Raw genomic sequence first — 8,637 nt, forward strand, 5'->3', positions numbered from 1 at the left:
ATACTGCTTTGAGATCTCATTTCAGAAGAACGGCATGAACAGTCTTCAGCCACAGTTGTGATGGTTGTAAATGCTCACAATTGTGCATTCTTAGGGTTCATCCATCCCTGGGGTTTGCAAGTTATTCACTTAAAACATTCTTAAAATGGTTGGCTTCTTGTTTGCCAGCCAGCTGAAAATATGGTAGCAACCAAATATTCCAGTGTTTGAGCAGGTGAAAGACTCTGCCTGCTTCCGTGTGCTAGAAATAACAGCATCTAAAGTGAAGACTTCAGAAAAACTTAGTGACTACTAGATTATCTTTAGGATTCTGCATTAACTCTATAATGTTCTTTGTATTAAAAAGCATATTTGTCACAGAAGTTTAGTTAACATCTTACAAGTGAATATGTATGTATGTTGCTTAGATAAATGTAATCACTGTAAACATCTATATGATCTGGGATTCTGTTTTTATTTTGAAATGAGAGCTTTTTTACAAGTTCATTAAAAACTAAAAAGTGAAAAATTTTTATTGAGATTTTTCTTTTATTGTGAGATAGGCCTGTATCACTATTAAACATCTGTATGATCTGGGATTCTGTTTTTATTTTGAAATGAGAGCTTTTTTACAAGTTCATTAAAAACTAAAAACTGAAAAATTTTTATTGAGATTTTTCTTTTATTGTGAGATAGGCCTGTATTACTATAAACTTCCCTCTTAGAACTACATTTACTGTACCCCATAGATTTTGGAACATTGTGTTTCCATTTTCATTTGTCTCCAGGTAATTTTTAATTTCCTCTTTGATTTCTTTGTTGACTCCTTGGGTGTTTAGTAGCATGTCTTTTAGCCTCCATCTGTTTGTGTTTTTCTAGTTTTTTTTTTTTTTTTTTTTTTTTTGTGATTGATTTCTAGTTTCATATTTCTGTGACAGGAAAAAGATGCTTGATATGATTATAATCTTTTAAAATTTTTTGAGACTTGTTTGTGGCTTAATATGTGATCTATCTTGGAGAATGTTTCATGTACATTTGAGGAGAATGTGTATTCTGCTGTTTTTGGTTGCAGTGTCCTCTATTTATGTATTAAGTTTATCTGGTTTAATGTGTTATTTAAGGCTGATGCTTCCATAGTAGTTTTCTATTTGGATGATCTACCCATTGATGCAAATGGGATGTTAAAGTCTATTAGTATTTTTGTATTACGTTCAATTTCTCCCTTTGTGTCAGTCAGTATTTGCTTTATATATTTAGGTGCTCCTGTGTTGAGTGCATAGATATTTATAATTGTTATACCCTCTTACTGGATTGAACCCTTTTCCTTTATATAATACCTTCTTTGTCTCTTTTTGCAGCCTGTTGTAAAGTCTAATTTATCTGATATAATTAATGTTACCCCAGCTTTCTTTTCATTTCTTTTTACATGAATATCTTTTTTTCATCCTTTTACTTTCAGTCTGTGTGTCTTGAGGTCTAAAGTGAATCTTTTGTAGCAACATACAGATGAATCTTGTTGTTGCTGTTTTTTAATCCATTTAGCCATGTCTTTTGATTGGAGCATTTAGTTTATTTGCATTTAAAGTAATTATTGATAGGTATGTACATTTTCCCATTTTGTTAATTGTTTTCTGCTTTTTGCAGTTGTTCTCATTTTTCTTTTTCTCTTGTTTTCTTCCCTTGTGATTTGATGACTTTCTTTAGTGTTATGCTTGTATTTCTTTCTTTCTTTTTTTTCTTTTTAATGTATCTATTACAGGTTTTTGGTTTGTGGTTACCATGAGGTTCACAAACAACAATGTATCTATATAGCAGTCTGTTTTAAGTTGATAGTCACTTAAGTTTGACTGCATTCCAAATGCACTACATTATTACTCCTCCCTCATGTTTTATGTTTTTGATATTATATTTTATATATTTTTATTTTGTTTTTTTCTTAGCTAATTTAGATATATTTGATTTTACTAATATTGTTTTTTAACCTTCATACTAGCTTTATGAGTGATTGATCCCCTACTATATACCTCTACTAAATTTTCTACTAAATATATATCCTATATATTTTCTTTTATGAGTGAGGTTTTTTATTTCTAATTTTCAACTTCTAGTTATGGCCATATGTCTTTCACTTAAAGAAGTTCCTTTGAGGGATGACTGGGTGGCTCAGTTGGTTAAGTATCTTTGGCTCAGGTCATGATCTCAGGGTCCTGGGATTAAGCCTGGAGTCAGGCTCCCTGCTCAGCGGGGAGTCTGCTTCTCCCTCTCCTTTGCCCTCTGCCCCCCCCCCCCCCCACCATTTGTGTTCTGTCTCTCTCAAGTAAATAAATAACAACTTTAAAAAAAGGGGTTCCTTTGATATTTATGTAAGTCTGGGTTAGTGCTGATGAACTCTTTTCCTTTTGTTTGGGAAACTCTACCCCTTTTTTAATTCTGAATAATAGCCTTGTTGTGTAGAATATTCTTGGTTGTAGGTTTTTTTCCTTTCAGCAGTTTGAATATGTAGTGTCACTCCCTTCTGGCCTACAAAGTTTATGCTGAACTATCAGCTGATTGTCTAATGGTGCTTCTTTGTATGTAATTAGTTTTTTTTTCTCTTGCTGCTTTTAAAATTCTCTTTATATTTATTTTTTGAGATTTTATTTATGTGTCTTAGTGTGAACCTCTTTGAGTCCACCTTGTTTGGAGCTCTCCATGCTTCCTAGACCTTGATGTCTGTTTGCGTTTCCAAGTTTGGGAAAGTTTCAGCTATATTTCTTCAAATAAATTTTCTGCCCCTTTCTCTCTCTCTTCTTTTGGAATGATATAATGCAAATATTAACTATTTATGCTATCCTAGAGGTCCCTTAAATAATCCTCATTTAAAAATTTTTTCTTTCTTTCTCTTTTTACTTTGTCTCTCTCTCTCTCTCTCTCTTTCTTCTTTCTTCTGTTCAGTTTGGGTGATTTCTATTAACCTGACTTTCAGATTGATGATTTGTTCTTCTGCACCATCTGATCTGATATTGATTCCCTCTAGTTTTTTTTTTTTTCATTGTAGTTATTGTATTCCTCAGCTATGATTTTTTTTAGCTCTGATTATTTTTAAAAATTTTGAAGTTCTCACTGTGTTCATCTGTTTTTCTCCTTAGTTCAGTGAGCATCTTTATTTTTATTTTTTAAAATATTTTATTTATTTATTTATTTATTCATTCATTCATTCATTCATTCATTCATTCATTCATGAGAGACACAACGAGAGAGAGGCAGAGACACAGGCAGAGGGAGAAGCAGGCTCCCTGCAGGGAGCCTGATGTAGGACTTGATCCCAGGACTCCAGGATCACACCCTGGGCCGAAGGCAAATGCTCAACCACTGAGCCACCCAGGCGTCCCAGTGAGCATCTTAATAATCATTACTTTGGACTCTATCAGGTAGATTACTAATCTCTATTTTGTTTAGTTCTTATTTTAAGGTTTTGCTTTGTTTGTTTGGAACATATTTCTCTGTCTTGTCATTTTTCCTGAATCTCTGTGTTTCTATGTATTAACTAGATTAGCCATGTCTCTCAGTCTTGAAGAAGTGGCTTTATATAGAAGGTGTACTGTGGGGTCCAGAAGTACAATCTGCTGGTGACTAGAAGCAGGGATTCTAGGTATTCTAGCAGGTAAGCAGGTATTCTATTCCCATCTGTGGGCTGTATGCACCCTCCTGTTGTGGCTGAGCTGTGACTATTGTGGCCATGATGGTAGGTGAGGCTAGCCCCTAGCATGACTGGCTATGATGCTTGGCCACCTGTTGTAGTGTACTAATAGACAAGGCTGGCTTCCCCAGGAGCCATTTTACATGGTTGTTGGTCTTGGCCTTGGCTGAAGTTGTCAAGTTGCTTTGGAGAGAGTGTGTACTGGTGTGGGCCTGCAGGGAAACACTGGGGTGTAGCAAGTGGTGCTTGCAAGATAGATGGAGGATGTCAAAAATTGGGACTTGGCTGGGACAACTAGGTAGAAGGATAGTTAAAAAAAAAAAAAGCCAGGTAGCACTCTGTTGATGGTAATTTCAATAGATTTCTGCCCCTCAGGTATATGCACTAACATTAGTCAGCAAATCTCCTTTATGTATGGTCCAGGTACTTTTCTAACTGCTGCCTTTGTGCTAGGTCTCAGAACAACTGCATTTGTGTATGAACCTTTCTGGAGTAGAGCCTTGGTTTCCTGTGGCCTTCCAACTCTCCTCAAGTTAAGCCCTGTTGATTTTCAAATGTCATTCTCCTGGTACATGTCCCTAGAGATAGGGTACTCAATGTGGGGCTTGAACCCCTTGCTCCTTAGGGAGGACCTTCATGTTTGTGATAACCTTCACACTTGTGGGTCACCATATGGGGGTGTAAGTCCTAACTAGATTACATCCCAGCCCCATTTACCCTTCTAATGTGTCTTTTTATTTATACCTTTAGTTGTGGAAAAGCTGTTCTGCTAGTCTTCAGGTTGTCCTTGGAGAGTGTTGCTCTATCTGTACAGTTGACCCTTGAATAACATGAGGTTTCATTGTGTGTGTCCACTTATACTTGAATTTTTTGATAAGTAAACTACTGTAAACGTATTTTCCTTATGTTTTTTCTCAATTTTTTCTAGCCTTATTCTAAGAATATAGTGTATAATACATATAGCATATAGAATATGTGTTAATCATCTGTTTATATTATCAGTAAGGCTTCTAGTCAATAGTAGGCTATTAGTTTTTGAGGAGTCAAAAATTATATGTGGATTTTGGGCCGTGCAGAGTGTTAGCACTCCTAACTTCTGTGTTGTTCAAGGGTCAACTGTAGTTGTAGTATTGATGTGTCCATGGAATTGGTAAGCTCAGGATCTTTGCTGGCATCTTGATCAAGATTTCTCCCATTAGTAATTTTATTGTGGATTTCTGGAAGGTTAGCAAGGTTGAACAAAGTTAGCTGGAGAATTAAGCTATTGGATTTAATGTATATTTAAAAATCCGTATCATGGTGTATTAGAATTTCAAATCTTTCTCTCTGCAATCTTACCAGTTTTATTTCCTGTTCCTCCCCAACCACTGCCCTTTGCTATACTGGGTTTCTTCTCATTTTTTTTTTTTTTTTTGCATTGTCCTGAGAACTTGCTATGCTTATTTTTTTGTTCCTTTGCTTATGCTATTTTTCCATAAGTGAGCTGCTCTTTCCCTTTCTGCTTTTCATATTTAAGGTCTGGGTATTCTTCAGGTTAAAGTTTATTTACTAACTCCTCTATCAGTTTTCTTTGAGTTCTCATTCCTTTCTCTCTTCTCAAACTATTTTAACAATTGCCTTTTTTTTATACCTTACCTTTTTAGTTATAATTATTAACTATTTTAGGTGTATGTGTTGGCTTTAACAAATCTCCACAGTAACTTCTTTCCTTGATATATTGATTCTGTATTGTCTCCTTAACCAAATAGTGAACTCTATTAAGGGAGAGGCTAATTTTTGGAACTACTTATAATGTCTACGGTAATAGGTATATAGGTAGCTAAGTATGTATGAATTGCTGAAAAGAATCAAAGCTGAGATTTTAGAAATCTAAGACTTTTATTTTCATAGAGAAGACACAGATACATGTTCAGAATGAAATAATTTGTATTCACAAAAATTGATTTCATTATATAAATTTTTTTTCTTGTCTACTTACACATGAATGCCTACAGAATGAGAAAATGACTAAATGGATTGTAAATTGAATTCTCAGCAGCAGCCTAAATGGAGGCTGAATTCTAAAAGCTATAGTTTATATTAAATTACCTACCATAAAAACAAAAATCTTAGACTGGTTATAACCCCTGTATTTGACTTTGCTTATCTTCTCTTCTGAGGGGATTTATCTGGGGAAAGGATAAAAAGTCAGGAGGGCAAAGAGCAAATACAATAAAGAGAGCGCCACCTGTCATTGAAGGTGAAACAGATTAACTAATAATTTCCACCATTGGAAACTGATTTTGAAATTTTTGACATGTTTGAGAGTAACAGTTAATGAGTTTATTGGTTCCTTTTCTGAATCATATCCTTTGTTAAGCCCACTGCTCCTAGGGGAGGTGAGATTTATTGTTAGAGAAAGACAGTCCACACATTTATATAGGCTTAAGCTTTGATTGAACAGTGTGGACCATTCTGAGAACTACCAGGCCAGACAGAGTGTTATCTTTTATTGTATTCTGTCTTTACTTCCCTATAGATTTCTTTAAGCTGAGTGTCTCTACGTGGGTATCTTAGTAGCTGAGCAAATGCACCACCAGTGACCAGCTGTGTCTTTTTAGGGTTTATTGTGAAGGAGTTGCCAGACCAGTAATGCATCACTTTGCATTGCTTCCCTTCTTTTCAGCTTTACTTATAGTTTTCCTTACTTTTGCTTCCTGGGGAATTGTGTGCTCCAGATGAATCTTAAGAGCTTCCTCTTGCCTCAAGCTATTTTTTCAGGGAACTTTGGCTAATGTAGTTTAAAGTGACTTGCTTACATGCTTGTCCCTTCTAGGAGACTGTAAATCCCTTGAAAGCAGAAACCATGTCATAGTGTTTGTTATATCTGCCTTAGGAACTGCATAAAATAGGCCAGAGGTCCGTGTTCATATAACAGAATTATACTAACGCATGAAAACATAGGGAATTATAGAATAAAAATGTTCTTTATAAAATGGACACCTTCAAATATTATTATTAAAAAAAACTTTAATCTTATTGGCTAACATTTAAAAATTATTTCTTGCATATTAAATATAATACACTATTTGGCTAATAGATAAATTAAGAAAAAGAAAGTTTTACTAAGCATATAATTTAAAGCTGCAGTGGTATTTTTACCATTTGGTTATTGCTACCAGTAAGATAGTTCTTATAAAAAATGAACCCAAAAAAATTGAAATCTGTGTAATATACTTTTTTTTCTTTTAAAATCTGCATAATAAACTTAAACATCTTAGGATTTGGCTGTCTCTGAAAGATAAAGGGTAAACATCAAGTAATAAGCATCTAAGAGCTTTAACAGGAAATAAAGGCAGACAGCCCTTTACATTAATAAAAAGAGAAGCCTAAATAAGGCCAGGTTGGGAATAGAGAAAATCTCAGCACCTTCTGTAGAATTTGCAAAAAACCACTGATCCCAAACATCTATCTTACTTAACTTAGTCCAGAACTAAGCTCTAACAAAATAAGTTAATTTCCCAAATTGAATTCATAATGGTGAAAGAAATTTTGCAATTACAGATAAGAGGATTGTGGGAAGATTGTAAACTCAGTAATTAAGATTGAGAATATATGTTGATCATGAATGCTGCATATTTGGGGCTATAAGACTAGGTGTGAGCCCTATATGACTGCATTCAAGTTTGGGCATGGATTAAACAAAGTGCACACTTTAGGAATTTACACCACATTTTGAGCATTAGGTCTACCCTTTTAACTTTTATGTCCAGCTTTGTGTCAGAGAATTTGTTTATGTGTATTGAAGGAAGGTTCCAGACCAAGAGAGCCAATAGTAATATTGCACTTAAAAAAAAAAAAAAAAAAGAAAAAGCTCTTAATGGATGTATATGGAAAATTTTCTAAATTTTAGAATCCCCAATTTAAGCATTTCAGGAAATCTGATTTTTTTAGAATGAAAAATGGAAGTTTTCCATGTGGGAAATGTGAAGGAATAAAGATGCCCATTTTTATTGAGCTAGAAGCTTTGTATGTATTATCTCACTGAATTTTGGTAACAGTCAGTCTTCTGGAGTAAGTATGAGAGTTCACATTGCATAGCTGAGTAAACAGGGCTGAGGCACTTTTACTTTCACAGCCACCCAGTCAGTAATTTGTAGAGCTAGACTACAAAGCCTGGCCAACTGACTCCAGAAACTCTGTCCTTTTGGCAATGTCATGCTGCCTGGTTATCACAAACTGTTGGCAGAATTTAAGAATTAAATTAAAAGATTTAATCTTACTAAATGCTTCATTCTCATCCATAGGACAGCTGTGAATTTGTCAGTCTTTTACTCTGTCATTGGGTTATTTTTGTGTAAACTGGACTGGCCTGAAGAATTGGCATGAAAGAGTGGGAAGTAGGACTTGGATACTATTAGGGTTCTCTAGAGAACAAAATGAACCATCATAGATAACGTAGTCTTTGCCAACACTGATTGTTGGTTAGTAGACCATCAACATCTTTGGTGTGCACCTGAGTTTAGTAATAAAGCTATTTTCAGCCTAAGATAATGGTGATACCTGAAGTTATGCCTTCAAATTCTGCATCTTGTTTTTGCCTTTGGTTCTAGGTTTGGTACCAATATTTATGTGATTCTTATTTTGATACAATATAATGTAAAGAACCATATATCTATAGCTCAATGAAAAAGGCACAGAGATATTTGCCTATAAAATATACTCAATTATTCTGCTTTCTGAATGCTTGTCTTATAAATCTATTATTGTCAAAATATTCTCTACTGTTGGAATGTCTGCTTACCACTGAAAAGCAAAGTGCTTTGTTTTCTAGGACGGATGTCTCATATTGGAAATGGTCTATGTTTTGTAAAATCTTGCAAGCAAACACACACCATTGCTATTATTAAGCATGTGTGTATGTATGTAAATGTCTTTAACATTAGTTTAAAAATCAAGGTATTCTTTTTTCCCTTTTTATTTTAACATACATTTATACT

This window comes from Vulpes lagopus, chromosome 1 (assembly GCF_018345385.1).
Source record: "Vulpes lagopus strain Blue_001 chromosome 1, ASM1834538v1, whole genome shotgun sequence".
In the NCBI taxonomy this organism is placed as follows: Eukaryota; Metazoa; Chordata; class Mammalia; order Carnivora; family Canidae; genus Vulpes; species Vulpes lagopus.